This window comes from Lissotriton helveticus, chromosome 5_1, assembly GCF_964261635.1.
Source record: "Lissotriton helveticus chromosome 5_1, aLisHel1.1, whole genome shotgun sequence".
NCBI lineage: Eukaryota > Metazoa > Chordata > Amphibia > Caudata > Salamandridae > Lissotriton > Lissotriton helveticus.
Genome location: NC_136065.1, coordinates 1314230719 through 1314254329, shown reverse-complemented (window position 1 = coordinate 1314254329; position 23611 = coordinate 1314230719). Strand labels below are relative to the sequence as shown.

Below are 23611 nucleotides of genomic sequence, written 5' to 3'. Positions count from 1 at the left end.
CTTTCCCTGATTATTAGCTTTCCTCAACTTACTTAATTTTCCTTTCTGTGTGTTCTAAGTTCTGTGGTGCCTGTCAGTTTTTCCTCTGTAAATCTTGTGAGATTTATTCTGTGCTAAAATGAAATTCGCAAGATGATTAGTCTTAAACTCTGTTTCTTTAAACACCTGCACTAACATATGGGTCTTATTAAACTCACTTAATTCGTTTTCTGTGTTGTCTTGTGCTTAGGTCTGTGTTTGTCCTTCTAACTTGAACTTCTACTGTTAAGTTTTCCGAAGAAGATGCACTCTGGTGAAGACACTTTAATTTCTAGGATTGCTGTATATCAGGTAAGTCTTTATCTTCTCAAAACATTAATTTACTGTGACTTAGGCTTCAAAACCCAGCTTAACACTTAGCTCTTGTTGACTTCTTTTTTCCTCTCAGCTCCGTTCCTGTGGTTTGCCGGCTTTGCAGTCTTCAGCCGAAGATTACCTCAGCGAAGTTTTATTTAGCGCCGCTAGAGGTCTCAAGGATGTCGGCAGGCTGAAGGGCACGGTTCGTTAACAGGTTAGGGAAAGTGAATGCGGGGTTCTAAACAGGGAGGGCAAGGAGACCGGGGAAGCGGGGAAATGGTCTACTAATGAAGGGGAACGAAAATTAGAAGCCTACGGGACGGAAAAGGCTAACTAGGGTTTCTCTGAATCCGGACACTAAAAACGCTCCTCCTCAGGCAGGGAATCAGGTGAAGTGCGCAGTTCTCCGCACTTGCTCGCTTCACCAGCATTCGATGTTTACTGTGGCAAAAGACTAGACCGCTGACTCCGCAGTGCGTCAGTGGCCACTCTTATATTCCATTGGTGTACTAATTTCGTCCATTGTTTTCCCTGAAGGTGATTTTGTTTACTTATTCCACTAGACCGCGCTAACACGGCGATCTGGAAACTTGGGGTTCTGACAGGAGTAAACATGGAGGATAAGAATAAGTGAGGGAAGCAGAGTAAGGAAACAGGAGTGAGGTAGGGTGGGAGAATAGTAGTGAGGTTAAAGCAAAGGGTGATGACAAACTACATTTTTTTAGTCACACTTACCATATAATTAATGTAACTTTAATTACATGTTTTACTACACTTTGTATCTGTGAAAGAGAGAAGAAAAAATTAGTTATAATTAGTAAAATATATATTTTAAAATAGAAGAGACAAGTCAAGAGGTTAAAAATTATAAAAGTATACTAAGAAATAAAGTAAGAGTGAAGGACACAGAAATGGGAATAAAGTAATGTAGAAGGACAAAAAGAGGGAAAAAGAAATAGAAGGAGAGCAAATTACTAAGAGTAAGGCAGATACATTCAGTGACAGAGAGGAAGAGAAGAAGAGAGAAATGAACTGAAGGTAAGAAAGATACTAAAAGAATGTGAGTTAGCAAAACTAAATCAGGAAAGAGGAGTAAGTAAAAAGGGAATGACTGAGAGGGAAAGGAGTCTGATTGAGGATGCATTTACAAGAATGAAGAATGGGAGATGACTGAGAGTGAGTGAAGGAGAGTCACAGAGTGAAGGGATGAAGGGAGAGAGGATAATATAGAAGGATTGAGGGAAAAGGAGTGAGGAAGTTAGTAGACAGAGGGACCAAGGGAAGGACTGAGTTAAGTGGAGTACAATGAGTTAGGAAAGGAAAATGAGTAAGGGAGCAAAAGAAGGAAAGATAGGGGAAGAGGATTAAAGCAGTGGTACTGAGAGAATGTGATTCGGTGATGAAAGTAAAGAGAAGGACACTGAAAGATAGGAAATGAGGGGTAGTAATGGAACCGGACTAAAAGAAATGGGGTGAAGAACGATGAGAGAGGAGCAGTAAAGTTGTTGTAAGAGAAATGATAGAAGGTAGATAAACACAAGTGAGCATAACACAAGGAGAATGAGGGACTGAGGACATAGAGGTAGTGAACGGAAAATAGAGAGAAGAGGTCAAAAGAAAGGAGCAAAGAAAGATAAGCGAGGGAGAGTGGGTGAGTTATAGTGACAGAGTGCGACAAAAGAGGTGAGTGAGTAAAGAGGAATTACTAAAAGAGCAAAGGAGGAAAAGACGAAAAAGGGGAGTAAAGCAGAGAGACTGAAAGCTGAAAAGTGATGCAAGGGAGAGAGGTGATGCAGACAGTTGAAATGGAAATGAAGGGTTGTGAAAGAAGTGGAGTAAACGAATGGGGGTGAAACAGAGTGAGAGAAAGCCAGTGTGAGTGAGTAAAGAGAGCTGAAAGAGAGAGGAAAAAGTAAAGTGAGTGTGAGACAATGAGAATACAATATAAATTACACAATACAAACTATAGAATAATTTGTACATCATGTTAGATAGTTTATTTTTGCTGTTCTCAGAACATATTGAATTTCACTAAAAACAGTGAGTTCAAACTATTCATCATATGACAGCAGGAAGAAAAAAACACAATCTAAAAGATTGTGTTTAAAAAAAAAACATATAAACTTACAAATCACATATGTACACTGATCTTTGATTTACTTACTTTTCCTTTAGGCCAAATAGTACATCATGAAGGTCATTTTCGTTGGAAAGTACTCTGCTGTTCTCTAAAAATTCCATTTCATCGACTTTCTAGAAGAAAAGCTCCAAGAACATCTGAAATATGTTTCAATGTTTTTATATCCTCCTTGTGTTCAGTCATGACTCTTTGCTCATTCCTTCACCTTTCCTTAGGGCCAAATAGTGTCAGATGTATCAGTATATTTTCAAATTACTCAAAACAAACTCTGAAATTACCGTTTTCCCGACGTTCTGAAAGAAATGCTCATACAACATTTTCACAATGTTTAAATATTCATATTTCCATCTCTGGCTTACTCATGTTCAACATTTCCTATAATACTGATATCACTTACTATGAGATCCACTTACCATACCTTTATGAGAACTAGAATTTTTATATTATCTTCATCACTTTTACTCACAATATAATTTTAAACAGCAGATTAACTTTTATTAACTGCTCCCGTCTTTATAGGCCAATTACTTTTACTTAAATTTCGGTTCTAAAAACACTAGGTAAGAATTTTTTAAGTCAAAAGGCAAACGTTGTTTGAAAGTCAAATGAGTATCATTACAGTTAGTCCAACCTTTTCGACATTTTAAATAAATTGTATACTGCCCTGATGTTGTTGAAGGACCGTCATGATAAATAATAGCTACAGTTGCAAAAGTTCTTCCTGAAATTGATAACTGAGAAGCCACGAAATTTTTAATAGAAGTTGTCAATTTACTTCCATCAGGTCTACATCGTTGGAACATTAAAATGACATACTGACCATAAGTTTGTATAAATAATGTGGACAGCATTGCAGACTTACATTGGGTACACACCATATTGTGATCAGCTGCTTTAACTAGATTATTAAAAGACACTGATTTGCAGTCTGGTAAAGTCAAATATATAAATCTTTCAGTGTCTATTCTAGTACTATTTTATGAACTACAATTGTCGCAGTCATGCTGCCATTGATAAGAAAGGCTAAAAAGATTTTTTATACCTACACCTTCATCTTCCAATACATCAAACATATACATTAAAAATTCCTGACAATCCTGCTGAATATTCTGTGAAAATTGTTTTTGACCAGAACATATGTCTAAAAGATTTCGAATTTCTGAAACACTTTCTATTTTTGCTCTATCACTGCTACATTTCTCAAACACAGAATTCAATAAACAGCAGAATCTTTGATCCCGATTTTCAACAATCTGTTCTTGTAAAGTTTGAAGGAAAAAAACAACATTGACCACAACATTAGCATAGCAGTTGACACCAGAACTATTTTCGAACTGAAATCCAACAATATCTTCAACAGAATCCTTTTTCTTTCTCCTTACAATTACAGTGTCATCTACTTTTTGTCTTTTTGCTACTACCTCACTGCAATTATTCTCATTTCTTCTTTTTCGGCCTACCACACGTTTTTCAAACAGAGGATATTGAGGCAAATGTGGAGCATACTCTCTTCTTAACCTATTGTATTCTTTAACACAATCTAGATCTGCACAAATCTTTGTCTCATCACACTCATTGTCTCATCACACTCAATCAAGTACAATCCTGATAAAGTTCTGACTCGTGATAATGCCACATATGCCATACCCTCTTTAAACACAGAAGTTCCAATGTTCACCAAAGCACTATCTACACTTAAACCTTGAGATTTATGAATTGTTACCGCATATGCCAAACAAACAGCAAACTGTTTTCGGCGAACATATAAGTCTTTCACAAGCAAAATCTAGCTGAACAATGACTGATTTGTTGTATTTGGTCAATGCCATCAAATTTAATTTTTAAAAATTCAATTCCATCTCTATTTCTGTAATTCACAAAATCAACAACATGACCCATTGCTCCATTTACCAGACCTCTTTCAACATTTAAATTCCTTCTCAAAATGATACGACAATTTAAACACACATTCAGAGTCTTTTCAAAACCAGCAGTTTTAGATATACTCTTCTCTAATGAATCCAATTTTGATTTCAAATTTTCAGACAAAATAATTGTTTCACCCATATGCTCTATTTTATCTATAGCTTCCAGTTTCACAATCTCTTCATTTTCTAACTTTAACATTTTGTTGTTGAAGATGGAACATTCTTTCACAGTTGACATCAAACATATCCCAGATTTGTTCTCAGTAATTTTCTTAAAAATATTCTCTGGAAGAATGTTTTCATTTGGATACAAGTTTGAAATTAATCGTGCATGTAAAGCTTCTTTCCCATGCTCACTTAGTTTTCCGATTCTTACATCTTGTAGAATATTTTTATAATCTTCATCCTTTGCCTGTCGCATATTTTGAAGCAGTTCTGCATATTTGAAGTTTAACCATATATTAACGTTTCCAATGCTTCCTAGGCACTTCCTGGTATCTTCATGCGTGAGCATTTTAAACCCTGGTTGTCCTTTCACTGGAGTCAACTGCAGTAGATCTCCAAAAACAATAATGTGTTTTCCTCCGAATAAGACATCATAGTCTGTTCTAAGAATTTCTTGCATTCTCAAATGCACAAAAGCAAGCATTAGATTTGAGACCATGCTTACTTCATCAATGATAAGAAGTTTCATTTTCTTCAGGACTCTCGAAACTTCAGAACACGCATCTCCAGATAGCTTGTGGTATTGCAATTTATTATCATGCTCAACTGGTAGCATCAGTAAACGATGTAAAGTAATCCCTTTAATGTTATGTGCTGCCAGCCCAGTCGGAGCGGTTACAACACAAGACAGCGGTGATTCAGTCCTTTTCTGCAGATAAGTTGCAATTGCGTTAATCAGAAAACGTTTTCCAGTTCCCGCTTCTCCACTCACGTACAGTTGGACAAGCTTAAATGATGTACATGAGCACTCTTTTTTCTCATGACTGAATCCATGTTCGATCTGTTCTGTGAATTCGGCATATATCTGTTTCTGCTCAACGTTTAGGTGTTTCACCAAATCTTCTAAGTTAATTACATCCTCTTCAGCTTGTTCCATAGCTCTTTCCACCTCATCCATGGCAGTGGCAGCTTCATTTTGAATAATTGGTCCTCCTAGTGGATCCTGACTCAATGAAGTAGAACTCTGACTGTCTTGAGAACTGTCTCTAGCAATCTCTGCAGCAATTGTGGCTTCTTGCTCTATTTCTTCGGTCAACATTTGCAGATAATTTGGAAAAACAGGACATTCTATTGTATCCTTGGTTGCATTAAAGGAATCTTCGTTACTAAGAAAATCTCCGAGTAGTTCCTCTTCTGTACACCATGGCTTAAAGAGTTGCAAAAGAGCTAAATAATAAAATTCCCTTTTGTCTGGAGATTCGCAACTCAATTTTCGATGATTAATCAAATGGCCTTTTCTCTGCTTCACTAGACATCCTTCACACCCAATGACAGCATATATTCCATTATTGATATCTTCTGTGATGTTCCTCTTATAAGTATAGTTTAGCAGAACTTCATACAAACAAGTGTTCTCAAGATGACTACTTCTATTTGGATAGTATGTATCCAACATGTTTGTCTTCAAAATATCTGTACTGTTTGGTTCTTTGTCCGCCAAATACTCAATTTCTTGTACAGATATCAATACTCGGTTTCGTGTTGCAGCAAGACCTAGACTCGCCCAAATGATGGTTCTCGATTTGGCATAGAGACTTGCTGATGATAACCGATCAGAACATTCATATGCTCCAATTTCTCGATGCGACAACATCTTCAGACTGCAACTGTATAATTTCTTGCTTATACTCTTTTCATGTGAAATGCCCTCCCACATTTCCTTCAGTTCTGTCTTTTCTTTTTTTGTGATGTAAGACGTCACATATCGAGCCACAGCAATAGAGTTGTCAGCAACGAACTGAATATCCATGTTAGCATTCCACATGGACAAAATCACTGGATTGTAGTCGTTGATGTACTTGGACTCTTCGTTTCTTTTTAAATTGTATGTATTTTTTGGTGATTTCCTAGTCACAGTATGTCGTAGAGAAGACATCAAATTATTTACTCTTCCTTTATAAATCACTGGTCGTGGAAACCCGAAACGACATTTTGTGTAGAACTTTTCCTTGTTTCTGAATTTTCGACGACAGTACTTTCCACAACGATGGGATTGAAAGCGTAAAACTTGTTGCCTTAAACTGTTTTCTTCGGTAGTTTTCAGAACAGCACATGTTGAATACTCTTCAATGAAACTCATCATTGTTTCATCCGAATCTGTTCCAAATTTGGGTGCATCTTTAATCCATAACAACATATGTAAGTGAGGAGCACCTCTCGCTTGATACTCCTTTCTCCAAAAGAAATCCAAAACCTCTCCAAGGGGAGGATTTTTTTTGTTGGTAATAAAAGACATCATAGCTTCAAATCTATGATTGAAATATCTGCATACATTCACTGGATCCAAAGAACATAGTTCTCCAGGTGTTTTGAATTCTATATTTTGTATATTTGCATTTGCCTCTCGTAGAAGTTGAAGTAAGTGGTCCCATGCATACTCAGCACAGCTAAGAGTGAGGAACCATGTAGGAGTTCCTAAGTTTCTTAGCATACATTTCAATTCCCCATGACGATGGTACCAATACTCGTTTGTACCACGCTGACATGCCATGAGATTGATTAGATGAGATTCCAAAATATTGTCTTGCAGATTGACTTTCTCCATAAAGTCCCTCGCCGAAACATTTTGCAGATGTGCTCCACTTTTCAGTATATGGTTTACTGCATAAGAAAGCCCAGACAAGTCACTTTCATACAGTAGATGAAACAAATATGGAATGCATTGACAAAACCTTGGATCTTTAGCACATAATCTTAAAGTCCGGTATTCAGATGCAGGAATTTGAACTGGTCGATCGTCATATCGTCCACCTCAACCTGTTGGAAATAGCTGTGGAAAACAACGAGCTTCAAACTTTCTTCCCATACACTAATGGGACTTCGTTTTGCTGCTTTCATTTGAAACAAGTCAATTGCATTCCCCATTACTTCTTTGGAATGCAAAAGATGAACAGTAAATTGTTCATATATTTCTTCACTTCTAGACACATCAACTTTTTCAATTTGGCCGGCTGAACAATCACTGTCTTCTTCTGCAGCTGTTTCCTCTGCTCCAACACATACATGTTTGTAGTACTCATTGTTTTTGACCAAATACAACGTTGCCTTTTTGACTTTCCTAAATCCACTAAATCTTGCCAGATTTTCCTACTCTTTGTCGGAACCCCATTAACTAGAATAACTAGAGGTTCCTCTTCCACTTTTTCTACACCAATTGTATCAATATTTTTCTTGAAATCTAGAGGCAAATAAACAACTCTTTCCTTTAATCCTCTCTGTAAATCTGAAGGAGGCAATTTCCCTATCTTAGGCTCCATGCGAACAATAGCCTGAAAAGGATGGACACATTGAATCAAAATAGCTTCATATGTATTTAAATCCATCAATTCAGCAGGAATGTCTACCAACTCAAGATTATTATGAACAGCTCTAGCAGGCATTCTGTTTTCATTTAATTTATTATAACACTATTTACAAATATGCTGATCAGAACTCAAATCAAAAGAATTCTCCACCAACAAATAAGTTGCAAAATTCTTCCATTCACTATTATTTTCCATTTCACTTTTTGCATATAAATCAACTAACCTAGTATAAATCTTATAAAGAGTCCGTCGACAACACACACAAGTAAAATTAGGCCTTTCACTTGATTTCACCTTAAACTTGGTAATTTCCTGGTCAAACTTTTCTGTACTTGAAATCTGTACATTTTCTTCCACATTACCTTCTATTACTGTGTCAATTTCTACACTATCCTCTTTTTCACCAAAATAACAAATCTCAATTTTTTCACAATTTTTCTTCACATCTAATTCAGTTCCATGCAAAAGAGCCCTGTTTACCTGTTTAAGCTTAAGTGCTGGACTTTTTGCATAATACAACCTTCTTACTAATTTCCTCATTTTGTTATGATGCACTGCTAACATCCTAAAATGATGAAAAACACTCTGACATACTTTTCTAGAAAGATAAGCCAATGATGCCCATGCAAACCTGTGTTTTCTCTCACTCTGCAAGGATCTAAGTCTTGCAAAATCTTCATTTTCTGTTTTAGACTTTTCTTACTATATGTACGTAAGAAATTACGAAGCAAATCGATTGAATACTGTCGCACACTACAAATACTACTACACTTCCAAGTGTACACTGGACCCTTAGTACGTCTTCCTAAAATTTCATCAGTTAACACCTCTTCTGCATCTCTAGACACAAGTTTCTCTTTTTCAATCGGACAACTGTCTTTCACCTCATATGCTCGACCACTGGTGTCAACTGCATGCACCAAATCATTCTCCTGGAAGTAACTCTCCTCATTAAAAATGGCTCACAACTTGAACTATGCATCCATTCTCCAGACAAAACTTTACAAAAATTAGTCCGATTAATTACTCTTTTGCATCTACTGTTTGATTTGAAAACATCAATTGTCTTGTTAAGTGTCCTAATTCTATTGATTACTAAAATAAATATTTTTTTCTTAACTTCAAAAGCTTGATCAACAATCTTCTCTATATTTTTCTTTTTCTCGTAAAAAGCAGCTCTCTGTTTACTTTTTTAACATATTTTAACAAATTTAAAACTACTCTATTGCGAAACATTCGTTTACGAATGTCCCTAAATTGGTTTTGCCTTCTATTCCTATACATATTATTCTCTCCTGCTGCAGTAGTAACATTTTTGGGGGGCCTCTCCTTCCTGTTCAAATTTGCTCTCTCCTTCTGTATATTCACATTTCCATTAACATTTTGTTTTATCTACATATGTTCCGGAAAAAAGACTTAGTTGTCTTACCAGGAGCTTTTTTGGCATTTTTTGAAGTATTTGTTGTAGGCTAGTGCTTTAATTCCGTTGCTGTTTTTGATTTTTTCCGCTTGGCATCTTTCCTTCTCCTCTGCCTTGAGGGCATATTTCCTTACTATTGAAATCTTGATTTCAATCTGTGGTAAATAAAAAAATAACACATTATAGACCACTATTACCAAACAACAAAGTAATGATAATAAGTAAACAATATAAACACTAGTTTACAACATATCTAAGTTTATACCACAGCAACTATGTAACTAGGAGTAAGACAGCGAAAAAGAGCTAGAGGGAGTAACACAAAGAGACAGAGAGAGTCAGACAAAGAAAGAGGTAGAGGGAGTAAAACATAGAAAAGGAGTAAGACAGAGAGAGTGTATAATATGTTTTAAGACAGAGAAAGGATGTAATAGGAAGAGGGGGTAAGTCAAAGAAAGGGAGAAAGGGAGTAAGTCAGAAAAAGGGTGTAACAGGGTGGAAGACAGAGATAGGGTGTAAGAGGGTGTAAGACAGAGAGAGGGTGTTAGAAAGGGAGAGGGTGTAAAAGAGACTAAAACAGAGAGAGGCTGTAAAAGGTAGAGAGAGAGGGTAAGTTTGAGAGAGGGTGTAAGAGGAAGTAAATCAGAGAGAGGATGTAACAAGGAGTAATGAGAGAGAGGGAATAAATCAGAGACAGGGTGTAAGAGAAAGTAAGTCAAAGAGAAAGTGTAAGAGAGTATAACACACAGTCAGGATGTAAAAAGGAATAAGTCAGAGACAGGGTGTTAGAAGGGGACTGGTGGAAAAATAGAGTAAGTCAGGAAAAGAATATAAGAGAGACTAATACATTCTTGATAATACTTGGTAAAGAAATGTTGGTGCATAAAGGAATTGTATTTTGTAAATAAGCGAGGTTTCAGTACTGTAATGAAATGCTTATACATATGACCTTTTCTCTGTTTTTTAAATGTTATTCTAAAAAAAGATTTCGGGCTCATGAATTGGTTTTACATTATTGACAAGGATTAGATAATATTTACATGATTTAAAAAATATATTAGCACATTTCACAATCATGTCACGTGTGGTTTCTCAGATTAGTAAGTAGATTGTGCACATGAGGTGAGGCCTGTCCAGGGGTGCAGAGGAGGTGAGGCCTGTGTCCAACAGTGCAATGCACTGTGCAACAGTGCAATGCACAGGACTCACCTCCTCTGACCCTTGGACAAGTCTCACCTCCTCCGTGCGCCCTGGACAGACATCACATTTAAGAAACACAGCACAGGTCCTATGTACAAGCATTCCAGGTCACTACTGAAACTTCACAATTTTACAAAATACAATTCCTCTTTGCAGCAACAACTTTTTACCTAGCATTATCAAAAAACATGACACAAAGCAACATTAAAAAATCACATTTTGCTTCCAAATCTTCTCCATAGAGTATACAAGTCTCTATCTATATTAAATGAATCATTACTCATCTTTACAAATGCTTTGGGAGATTCAGAACAGTGTCAGACACACACACCAATATTTCTTTAGCAGAGCAAAAGGTATGCACTCCAGGCACTGCAACCATGAATGGCACAGAAAACCTCTAATTCTACACACATATCCCTCATGTTAAAACTCTTCCCTCTCTATTTTCAAACCAACACCCTTCCCCCCCCTCAGCCCTTTCTACCTGTTACCATAGCAACTCCCTCCTCACTGAGCTCTCAGGTTTAAAAGTTTATTCTACAATGTTGCAAATGAACTCAGCAAGGATGTTTGACCTCTCAATACACCAGCTTATCCGGTGCAATGTTTCATTAAATGACTTTTTCTTAACCATTCAAATTACTTCTTTCACAGAACAGAACCATGCACCCTAACTTTCAGTTTTCAACTATCTGAATCCACCAATCATTGCTTGTGATTCAAGAGCACTGAAACTCCACAGTTTTTTTTTAAACTCCTACTGTTCCAACTGCCATTTCATTCCTACACTTCATCTGACTGCACCAGAACCTCCTCTCGCCATGTATTCTGTCTGGATTATTTGACATAGCTACATCCACTGGGCTCAAAGGTATGCAGCTATCAGAAATTTTCACAACCTTGATTTACCAAACGTGCACATGAAGTGGATTGGCCAGAGAGGATTGAGATGTCATCAATTGATGTACAAAAGGGGGTGGTGATGGACGGAGCATCTGAATCAATCAAACACTCACACCCAGTCAAAAGATCTGGGTTTAATCCATCACCGTTCTTTAGCCCACTCTGCCACCCCATTTCAGACATGGCTATATGCAAATCAGTCTGACCCTGTGCCTTATGGGAACAGTCCAACCCGAACTGCCAAGCCATGTCTTCCCTGGACCGGAAACAAGCTTCCGAGGACCGGTGTCTGGCATTCCAGCCATCTTCAGCCCGGCTTGCTTGAATCCAGTGGCAAGGTGAGCAAGGGACTCACGTCTGAGCATACCCTGCCACACTTATGGTGGCCAAAAGCGGTACAAAAGGGGGTGGTGATGGACGGAGCATCTGAATCAATAAAACACTCACACCCAGTCAAAAGATCTGGGTTTAATCTATCACCGTTCTTTAGCCCACCCTAACTCTACTGATATATTTATTTTTTATGCAATTTACAGCAAGAAAATGGAAGGAAAACAAGACAAAATTAATATTTCTTTAGAAATTGTTGTTGAGAACAATCCTGAGGAAGATATTGATGACTTGGACTTTATGGATCAGTCTCTGGACCAAGAATTACTTGACTGTGTTGAAGCAATAGAATCATGGAATCAAAATGAGGCGATTCCAGATGATCTAATGTTGGAAGTTCTTTTAAATTTTGAAAAATCAGAACAATAAATTTATATTTAATAATTAAAAATTGTTCGAGAGATTATTCATTTTTATATGTAATTCATGAATTAGTACCAAAATAATTATAATATAAAGTGAGACTTATAGTATACTGTGCAACTTTTTTGTGTTACATAGTAATTTTGCTCATAGTTACTTCCTTTCTCCCACCTTATTATCTCCAATGTGTATTTGACATCTCTTTTTCATCTCCTGCCTCCATGTTGTTTCTGCTTTCCTGACAGACTATGGTATAGATTCCATATACCACAATAACTTCTGTAACAACATGCAAATTATCTACAGAGGAGACGGTCTACATTGAATTTAAGACTCTGCATTGGTACCTACATGTTGGTACTTAAATCACCCTCACAACACATCTGCTTTCCTGACAGACTATGGTATGGATTCCATATACCACAATAACTTCTGTAACAACATGCAAATTATCTACAGAGGAGACGGTGTACATTGAATTTAAGACTCTGCATTGGTACCTACATGTTGGTACTTAAATCACCCACACAACACAACAACTCTATTCAGAGCTACCCTACCTCTAAGCAGTTTAAATTATTATTTTACTGTTTGACTGGGTTTTCCCCATGGTACGCTCCGCGGTACGCTCCCCTGTGCGCGTACCGGGCGCTCCCCCCGTGAAAATCGGAAAAAAAAATGTTTTTTTGCCCCGCGGAGCCCTTTTATGGCCCCCACATCAAACCTAGGGGGTCAGGAGGGGTCTACCCTGCCCCCTTTTGGTCATTTCCCCTTTGTTTTTGCCACCTCTTGTGTCTCGATCCTACCGAGACACAAGATGGCGGCCGCTCCGGACTGTTTGGAATGTTGACAGACACCCGAGAGCCAATCAGTTTTCTGCTCGTGAACTCGCGTAACGCACTGGAGCGCGCCCCGGTGCGCGTACCAGGGCGCGCATATAGATATATATATTTTTTTTTAACCTAAATTACTCAAAATCCACTGGAGCACATATCTTGAGACATAGCAAAGGCACATCGGGCTACCAGTCCCTACAATTTTGCCAAGTTTGGTGGAAATCCATTCAGCCGTTCGGGCTAAAAGTGAGTCCAACCGCCCAATGGAAATTAACATGGGGAAAACACGTTTTGGGACCCCCCTTTTATCTCGGCCCCCGCTTGACGATTCCCCCCCAAACTTTCAGGGAAGGAGCAGAGCGGAAAGTTATTCCTAATAGAATGTTACGGATTTCCTATGGAAAACAATCCTAACTATAACTACCTACTGGCGACCGCCAGTGGGTAATATATATATATATATATATTCACTGAAAAAACCATAGGTTAGAGACCATATATAGTTAGCTGGACATTTTATTGACATAAAACCAATGAAATTCCATATATAGTTAGTTGCACTAACTATATATCGCGCACCCGCAATCCACTGCTGATGATGTCACATATTACATCATTCATGACATGGTCAGTGACATCACTGATGACATCACTGATGACATCTCAAATGACATCACTGATGACATCACTGATGACATCTCAAATGACATCACTGATGACTACATCCAGTGACTGTATAAGTCTGTAAAGTTAAAATATGTCTTACATATTGAAGAATTAGTGGATGTATAAGTGTCTGGACGAAGGATTTAGTAGGTGCATGACTGAATGTATGAGTGAGTGATTAAATGTGTCTCACTGAGTGCATGGGTTAGTGACTAAACTGTCTTAATTTGTGCATCATTATGTCTGTTGTTCTGTAAACTGCTGCATGTGTTGATCAGTAGCTATATGAGTAACTATATGGGTTATTGATTGATTGCCCAAGTATTTGTATGGGAGACTGAGTGTGTGTGTGGCTAGCTGGGAGGTGTGTGACTCTGTGCAGATCAATCTGTACTTGTATCAATGATTGTATAAGAAACTAAGTATGTGTTAGTACATGTTTGAAAATGTAAGGTGCTCTATGTTTAACTGTATAGACAAGAAAATGGAAGTCTCATTGATTCTTTACAGGACTGACTAGGTGTGTAAGTAACTCCATGGATGAGTGGCAGACTGTGAGTGTCTGTATAGGTGTATGAGTGCATATGATAGTGTTGTAAAGATGAGTGATTGTATGTATGAATGATTGTATGGGTGAATGAGTGAAGGTGTGTGTAGACGTAGCAATCAGTGAGTGCGTATGTAGTAACTAGTATTGGTGTGTCAATGGTTTCAAAAATTATACTCTTTTTAACACTGGGTGAAACAGAGGTTATATTAAAATGTGAGGAGATGCATTGTATTGTCACATGAATGATATCATCAGTGATGTGGTCATTGATGTCAAATGAGATGTCATCAGTGATGTCATCAGTGATGTCATTTGAGATGTCATCAGTGATGTCATCAGTGATGTCACTGACCATGTCATGAATGATGTAATATGTGACATCATCAGCAGTGGATTGCGGGTGCGCGATATATAGTTAGTGCAACTAACTATATATGGAATTTCATTGGTTTTATGTCAATAAAATGTCCAGCTAACTATATATGGTCTCTAACCTATGGTTTTTTCAGTGAATTTTCAAGGTTTTGTAAATGCTAATTCCTAACTATATATGGTCTATAACCTATGGTTTTTTCAGTGAATTTCCAAGGTTTTGTAAATGCTAATTCCTAACTATATATGGTCTATAACCTATGGTTTTTTCAGTGAATTTCAATGGTTTTTTAATAGCAAATATCATAAGCTGTCGAATGTCAAGTACGTGGTAAGTAAAAACATTTTCGTGTTTATGCACACTGATCTGCTTTGAATGCTGCCCCCCACCCCTCATTTCTATTAGGAGTACTCTCTCTTTGCATATAGTGAAGGGTAGTTTACGCAGCCCTTTGCCCCCTTTGTAATCCGTCGTGCCTGCTTCTCTCTCCATTTGATTGATTGTTCTCTTTGGTTCATTCTCTATTTACAAACAAGCACAGAGTCGCAATACTCTGTTTAGTCTTTGCAGATAGCGAAAAACCGTGTAAAAAAACAAAAGGAATCGAGCAAAATCAGTAGGCCACTAATGGGATCTCTTTTTGACCTCGCTAAAATAGAAACATTAGAAACAACCTGTTGAAAATAGCAATGCGTATGTACATAAGCGGCGTTCATTTGTGTTCACAGTACCCCTTGTTGATTGTTTGAATCGAGCATTGAATTGTTCGAAGTTGGTTCTCTTAAGGATCTTCTCTGCCTGCAAACGAGGAAGAATAGGAATATTCTCTCTCCCTTTGCAGATAGTGAAGGGTAGGTAACGCAAGCCTTTAACACGTCGTACCTATTTCATTCCTCATTGATTGATTGATTGTCCGAACATTGACTGTTTGGGAATTAGTTCTTTTTGGAGGTATTCCCTGTTTGCAAATAAACGTAGGAAAATCTTTGCAAGTAGTGAAAGGGTACGTAATGCGGACCTTTCTCCCCCGTTGTAATCTGTCATGCCTATCTACTCCCCACTGATTGATGCACCTGTTTCACCCGGACCATTTACTAGACATACGTCATCTGGCCCGACCAGAGAGCACCCCTAGTGAAAAGGACATATGCAATAATAACGAAGTGATCACTGTATCCTGTTAACAGAAACTTTAGCATGAAACAACCTGGAAAGAAAAGAATAGGAAAACGAAAATCAGTAGGCCACTGATGAACATGAACTTTTATTAAACAACGAACAAAGAAACGATAACATAACGTAATGATAAAACCTGTTAATGTCCTAGAAACAAGAAAACGTTAAAATATGCCATTGGTGAGAGACCAGAAAAACAGTAAGAGAAACCAAATCACCCCTCGCTGTCCCACCACCTGCCACGCCAAAAAAATCGATAGACTAGGGAAAATGCAAGTCAGTAGAACATCCGCCCCCACTCTGGAAACTTCCAAGGTGGAGCAGGGTTCCGGCTACGCCCAGCCGGGAGCAGCCCATATAAGGCAGGTCCTGCTGCCACGCCTCGGCCAGGAGATCCTAACGTAGGGTGTAGCCGGAGGAGAGGCCGAGACCAGCGGGACCCGGCCAGGGGATTGCCTTTACAACGCTGAACAGTTGCAGGGGGGGGGGAATGTCTCCTCGACCCTCCCCTCTCTCTCCCAGTCCGGCCGCGGTGGCCCTTGAGAGTTGCAGGTAGTCCCGCCACATGCTCTTCCGGTCCGGCCACCAACGGTCGGGGGGCCGAGGCCGAGGGGATCCGGCTGCAGCCGATAAACCAAGAAACCCGTTCATGGGGCCAGAGCCAGGGGCGTCCGGCCGACATCTACCGGAAGCCCGGCCCGAAGACGGACGGGACACTTCTTCTTTCTTGTATAATTGCTGCAACAACCCTGGGGGGGGATGTCTTGCACATGCCTCCGACCCCCCCCCCCTCGTCCTCATCGCCTGGTCCGGCCATAACAAATATCAAGCGAGACGCCGTGGGGTGCACTGGGAGGAAGAGACGGTGCGAACAGGCCTCTCCCGCCTCCCCAGTGGAGGCTTCCCAGCTGCACCCTCAGCGCTCCAGGCGCCCGGAAAAGAGTTCTTCCACTGTGGCCATGCTGCAACGTCTCGCCCGGCAGGGTGGAGCCCATCCGCTCATTTGACCCCGCGATCGCCAGTAGCTACCGAACTCTCAAAATGGCGGTCGACCTGGCAAGAGCGGGCCCAGCATAAAGAAATGGCCCGGTCACTGGTTGACTCCACCACCGTAGTCCTCCACGACCTTGAAGATTCTAGAGGAGCCGCGGGAGTCTCCGACCCCCGATGGGGAATGACTGCCATGATCACCCGTGGAGTGACGAAACTGTATTCGCGGGACGTCGGCGCCAGCCTCACTTTGAATTACTAGAATCCTGCAGACCTCACTTCCGGTAAAAGCACAGTGTGACCCGGTAGGAAAAATTGTTGCACCCCCTCCCCTTTTTGACTGATGGTTCAAACCACCGATCCTTTCCTTTGCCCTTTTAACGGAACTTTGGACTGCCTCCCCCTCTTTTACATTTTCTAGAGAAAACAAAACATTAACCACTACATTAGCATAGCAGTTGACACCAGAACTGTTTTCAAATTGAAAACCAACAACATCTTCAACAGAATCCTTTTTGTTTCTGCTGTGACCCTGCTACAGCACAGGCATTGTCCCCAGCAGTAATTCTGCAATGCCGGTAAGAATAGCTGTGGTGCCTACTGGACTCACTCACCCCCGCGGCGCCCCACGCCGTTATGTGCTGGGCGGCAACTTGCTAGACATCACTTTAGTGCCATCTAGATTTCAGCGCGTTCTGCTGCCTTGGAACTATTCGCACAACAGACCGCTACTGACAAGAATATTTCATTATTGGTGCTGTCAATTTCAATAAATCTATTGGATAATTCAAAAGAAATTGCCACGGTCTCTTCGTTGTTTAAATGTTTTTACTGTTTTTGTTTTGTTGTATATATTTATATGTTATTAAAGGTTTATATTCCTACTACTTTGTTGGAGTGCTATATATTTTTAATGTGAGACATAATTGTAAAAACTTTGATGTACAAAGAGTCATTCCTGGAATCTTCCGCTTCAGGCTCGATCCCCTCCCCAATCACAATACAGGATAGTTTTCAGATAGTAGGAACACGTGTGGTGTGACGGATCTCATCGGGTGTGGGCCTTGATCTACTATAACTCCTTTGAAGAGGGGTGATTCTTTACAGCTGAGGCCATAAACTACATCTGCAGGGCTAGCTGATAGCCTGGACAATCGGACACAGAGGAAGAGGAGTGTCAGAGGGTGCGGTAGTGAATAGGGCGAAAGGGAGGTGTCGGGCGGGCACAGAGTGTGATTCTCAGGGAAGAGCAGCGCAGATGGGGGGAGGTTTATTGCCCATGCATGAGACAGAGAGCGGGGGTGACCAGTGCCTGGGGAAGATGCTTGCGAGGGTGAGGAGCCATGCTACGAATCGACAGCGTGCAGAGAGTGGGTCTGGTCAAGACATCTAAAATGGCTGCCGTGCACGACAAAAGTGTGGCATTTCAAAAAAGGCAAGATGGCGCAGACAATGTTTTTCAACACTTCCTCATTTCCTTCGAATCGAACGTTAACAGACGTTGGGGCATATTACCAAAGTTAAGCGATATTTATCGCTAACGATGCTTACCAACGAATTTTTTACCGCTAAGCATCGTCAGAAATTATCAAAGATAAACCTTGCTATTATCAAGGTTTATCACAAATGCGATAATAAACGGCCGCGATGCATGAATATCGCTAAAAACTCAGCGATATTCATACATTACCGAGCTAATGCTCTTAGCCATGTTATCCACCTCCCATTGGATAACATGGCTAAGAACTGCTCAGGGCAGGTGTTACTTTTTGGAGATATTCGCGCTTAGCCCGAATATCTCCAAAAGTTGGTAATAGGAGATAGATATCTTGCATGTTGTAATGCAAGTTATTGTGGTATATGGAACTCATACCATAATCTCTCAGGAAAGCAGAAACTGATCCTTTTGGGACCGCCTAAAAAGGCCTAGGGGGTGAGGAGTACTCTACTTTGCCCCCTTTTCACGTTCCGAACTATTTTATTTTACTCTCTTCTGTAATTACACAAAATAGCACCGATAAGATGCATCGGAGACACACAGTGAGAGAAAGGAGGCCGGAGATGAAGAAGAGATGTCAAATACACATTGGAGATAATATAGTGGCAGAAGGGAAGTAAATATGAGTAAACTTACCATGTAACATAAAAATGTTGCACTCTATACTATAAGTCTCATTTTATACTACAATCACTTCGCTACAACCTCATAAATTAAAAATAAAAATGAATAATGTCTCAAACAATTTTTGATTTCTAAATATAAATTTATTCTTCAGAATTTTCTAAATTTGAAAGAACTAGTAACATGTCCTCATCAGCAATGTCCTCATGAAAAGTCTGCAATAATGATTCTTGTAACTCTATCGTCTCCAAACACTCGATAAATTCGCCATCAAGAGATTGATCAAAAAAATCATTCAAGTCATCTCCTCCTTCTGACAATATTTCATTATTGGTGCTGTCAATTTCAATCAATGTAGTGGAATCATTCAAGTCATCTCCTCGTGACAATATTTCCTTATTGGTGCTCTCAATTTCAATCAATGTAGTGGAATCATTCAAGTCATCTCCTCCTTGTGACAATATTTCATTATTGGTGCTGTCCATTTCAATCAATCTAATGGAATCATACAAGTCATCTCCTCCTTGTGACAATATTTCATTATTGCTGCTCTCAATTTCAATCAACGTAGTGGAATCATTCAAGTCATCTCCTTGTGACAATATTTCATTCTTGGTGCTGTCCATTTCAATCAATCTAATGGAATCATACAAGTCATGTCCTCCTTGTGACAATGTTTCATTATTGGTGCTCTCAATTTCAATCAATGTAGTGGACAATTCAAAAGAAATTGCCACGGTCTCTTCATTGTGAGCCATTTTATTTTGAAATTGCTTGCTGTAAATTGCAGAAAAAAATAATCACTTTCATTTATCGTTTTTAGTAATACATAATATAAAACTAACTTTATCAAGTATTTAGTATAACAGAAGGACTGCAAATAAATAACAGAAAACATTTTTCAAATTATCTTCAAGTGTACAACATAGTTCCCCTTACAAATTAACAACTCACCTTTTCAAAAGTAGGAAAAGTGTTAGTACTGTGTAAATCAAACACCAGAAATTCACCACCAAAAATTCCTCACAAATGTACCTCAGACAGTAGTATCACAAAATGGCTGTGGTTTCCTCTCATTTGACATATATACATAACCAATTAACTTTCATCACACACAAATACAAAACCAAAGTAACATTTTAATTGGTTCTAAATTTCAACACTTTCAAATGTGTTTTCCCCATGCAATTTTCCATAGTACATTTACATACGTCTACAGCCTGAATGGCTGAACGGAATTACACCAAACTTGGCAAAATGGTACATCAAACCTAAGAGGTCAGGAAGGATCTACTATGCCCCCTTATGGTCATTTCCCCCTTCGCTTTGGCCTCCTCTTGTCTCTCAATCCTACCGAGAGACAAGATGGCGGCCGCTACGGACTGTTTGGAATGTTGACAGACGCCGGAGAACCAATCAGCTTCGCAAAGCTCCGTAACGCGAAAAGTACGCGAAGCGGAGCGCTGTTACAGATATATATCTTTTTTTGAACGTTAATTTCTCAAAATCCACTGGAGCACATATATTGAGACCTAGCAAAGGCACATCGGGCTACCAGTCCCTAATATTTTACCAAGTTTCGTGCAAATCCATTCAGCCGTTCGATTATTATTATTATTTTTTTTTTTTGCCCCGCGGGGCCCTTTTAAAACCTCCACATCAAACCTAGGGGGTCAGCGAGGATCTACTATTCCCCCTTATGGTCATTTGCCCCTTCGCTTTCGCCTCCTCTTGTCTCTCGATCCTACCGAGAGACAAGATGGCGGCCGCTACGGACTATTTGGAATGTTGACAGACGCCGGAGAACCAATCAGCTTCGCTTCACAAAGCTCCGTTGCGCGAAAAGTCCGCGTCCTGGGCCGCTGCCCAGTCCGCTGTTACAGATATATATCTTTTTTTAAACGTTAATTTCTCAAAATCCACTGCAGCACATATATTGAGACCTACAAAAGGCACATCGGGCTACCAGTCCCTACAATTTTGCCAAGTTTCGTGCAAATCCATTCAGCCGTTCGGGCTAAAAGTGAGGCCAACCGCCCTATGGAAATTAACATGGGAAAAACGCGTTTTGAGACCCCCCTTTTTTCTCGGCCCCCCCTTGACGAACCCCCCCAAAATTTTCAGGGGCTGCTCAGAAACAAAATGTTCCATTTTCCAGAAAATTTCAGCCAATTCCGTCCACAAACGCCAAAGTTATTAGACATAGAATTTTCAAAAATCCCATAGGGAAAAAATCCTAACTATATATACCTACTGGCGACCGCCAGTAGGTAATATATAGTTAGGATTTTTTCTCTATGGGTTTTTTGAAAAATCTATGTCTAATAACTTTGGCGTTTGTGGACGGAATTGGCTGAAATTTTCAGGAAAATGGCACATTTTGTTTCTGAGCAGCCCCTGAAAATTTTGGGGGGGTTCGTCAAGGGGGGGCCGAGAAAAAAGGGGGTCCCAAAACGTGTTTTTAACATTGAGTTTTCCATAGGGCGGTTGGCCTCACTTTTAGCCCGAACGGCTGAATGGATTTGCATGAAACTTGGCAAAATTGTAGGGACTGGTAGCCCGATGTGCCTTTTGTAGGTCTCAATATATGTGCTCCAGTGGATTTTGAGAAATTAACGTTTAAAAAAAGATATATATCTGTAAGCGCGCTCCGGGCAGCGCTCCGGTCCGTGGACCTTAAGCGTACCGGAACTTCGCGTAGCTAAGCTGATTGGCTCTCCGGTGTATGTCAACATTCTAAACAGTTCGGAGCGGCCGCCATCTTGTCTCTCGGTAGGATTGAGAGACAAGAGGAGGCCAAAACAAAGGGGGAAATAACCATAAGGGGGCATACTAGATCCTCCCTGACCCCCTAGGTTTAATGTGGAGGTTTTAACATTTTAGTCTCTGAGGGTGTAAAATGTCCTCATTTTCAAGGAGGTTATCTACTGCTTGTACACATTGCAGTAGTTCTTTGTCTAAAGTTTCATCGAAAAATTCAATATCATTTTCATCATTGATTTCTTGGCTGCTCTCTTGCAGGACAATTTGAAATTCAACTTTCTGTTCGCCTTCCATTTTGCCTGAAATTTAGATTAAAAAAATATATATTAGTAGAGATAGGGCACTGTTGGGATTCATTTTGGGCAGTGTATAGTATCAGAGTGGAAGTAGGAATATAAAAAAGTGTATGTGATTTAACGTAAGTAAATTCATAATTATACAAGAGAAGCCTAACTCCAGAAAAAGTTTACCATATTAACTTATAGTGCACAATATACTTCAGTTTTAAAAATAAAAACTTACCTTTAGAAAGAAGTTGAAGGAATTAGTGAAAATCCTATTGAAATGTACACCAAGAAGTAGTAGTCAAAATGGCTGTGTTTTCTTCTCTTCCTTTATATATATTCAGGTATATAACCAATCAAATGTCAGGTAAAAAAAGTAGAAAATGAAAGTAACATTTTAATTGGTTGTCAATTCCAACACTTCAGATGTGTTTTGTGAAGTAATTTACCTCACGGTATTTAGAGAGGTCTACAGGCTAAATGGCTAAATGGAATTCCAATCAAATTTGTGAAAATGGTAGGGATTGGTATGTAGTATGAGCTAGTCTATATTTGGTGAAATTGTCTCCAGTGGCTTTTCTGTGAACTACTTTCCCACCTTTTTTGATGGTGCGCTTCCCAGGGAGCGACCCGGTACGCGAACCGTTGAGCGCCCCGGTTCGCGAACCTTAAGCGTAACAGGAGTCCACCATTTTGTGTTTCGGTCGAATTAAGATACAAGATGGAGGGCAAATAATGTTCAGAATGGGTAGAAGGGGGCACGGTAGACTTATCTTGACCCCCTAGGTTTTGTGAGGGTGGCTGAGGAGGCCCATATGTGCGAAAAAAAACCATTTTTTTTTTTAAATTTCGCGAGGTTAGCTCCCGGTTCGCGTACCGGGTAGCGCCCCAGGGAGCGTACTTTGTTGAAAATTAGTGAAAAATGTTAGAGTAAAATAATAATTGTGAGTGATCAGATGTAGGGTAGCTCTGAGAAGAGCTTTTGGGTTTATGGTACATTTAGGTACTTATAAGTAGGTACCAATGCACATTCTTAAATTCAGAGTGAAAATTCTGTTGCCCTCATCTGAGAAGTGAACTCCATCTCCTCTGTAGATATCTTGCATGTAGTAACGCAAGTTATTGTTGTACAGGGAGCCCATTCCATGGTCTCTCATGTAAGCTGAAACAGATTTGTTTACATGCTTCCTCGACTTCTCAATTTGTGGACAAAATTGGTTTGACCACCTCCATTTCTGTCTTTGGCATATATTTGAATATACCAAGGCAGTCTGAGGAAAAAGTGCCATTAATTGCTCAAAGGTGTCCTTTAAAAGCATTTCCAGACCTACACCAGTCAAAGTGCCCAAGTCATTACCTCCACAGTGCACAATTAACAGGTCAGGTTTGGGCAAATGCATAAAGGTTTTCACCAATGGTATCAATTGGTGACATTTTAATCCTCTGTGGCCAAACCACTTAATTTCCACATCTTGTAAATTGAGGTTAGGTAAATTCCTGTTTTCAGTGTACCTTTGAGCCCAGTGAATATAACTATGTCCAACAATCCAGACAGAAAACATGGTGAGAGAAGGTTCTCCTGCAGTCAGATGAAGTGTGGCAATGAAATGGCAGTTGAAAAAATGAGAGTTTAAAATG

The 23611-nt window shown here is 39.5% G+C and overlaps 1 long non-coding RNA gene across 1 annotated transcript; it reads left to right on the top strand.

Annotated features, from left to right (window-relative positions):
- Positions 1-228: 228 nt before the first annotated feature.
- Positions 229-12205, top strand: LOC144753598 (uncharacterized). The gene is made up of 3 exons (XR_013594423.1): positions 229-330; positions 428-550; positions 11997-12205. It is a non-coding gene; the product is annotated as an uncharacterized LOC144753598 (long non-coding RNA).
- The last annotated feature ends 11406 nt before the right edge of the window (positions 12206-23611 follow it).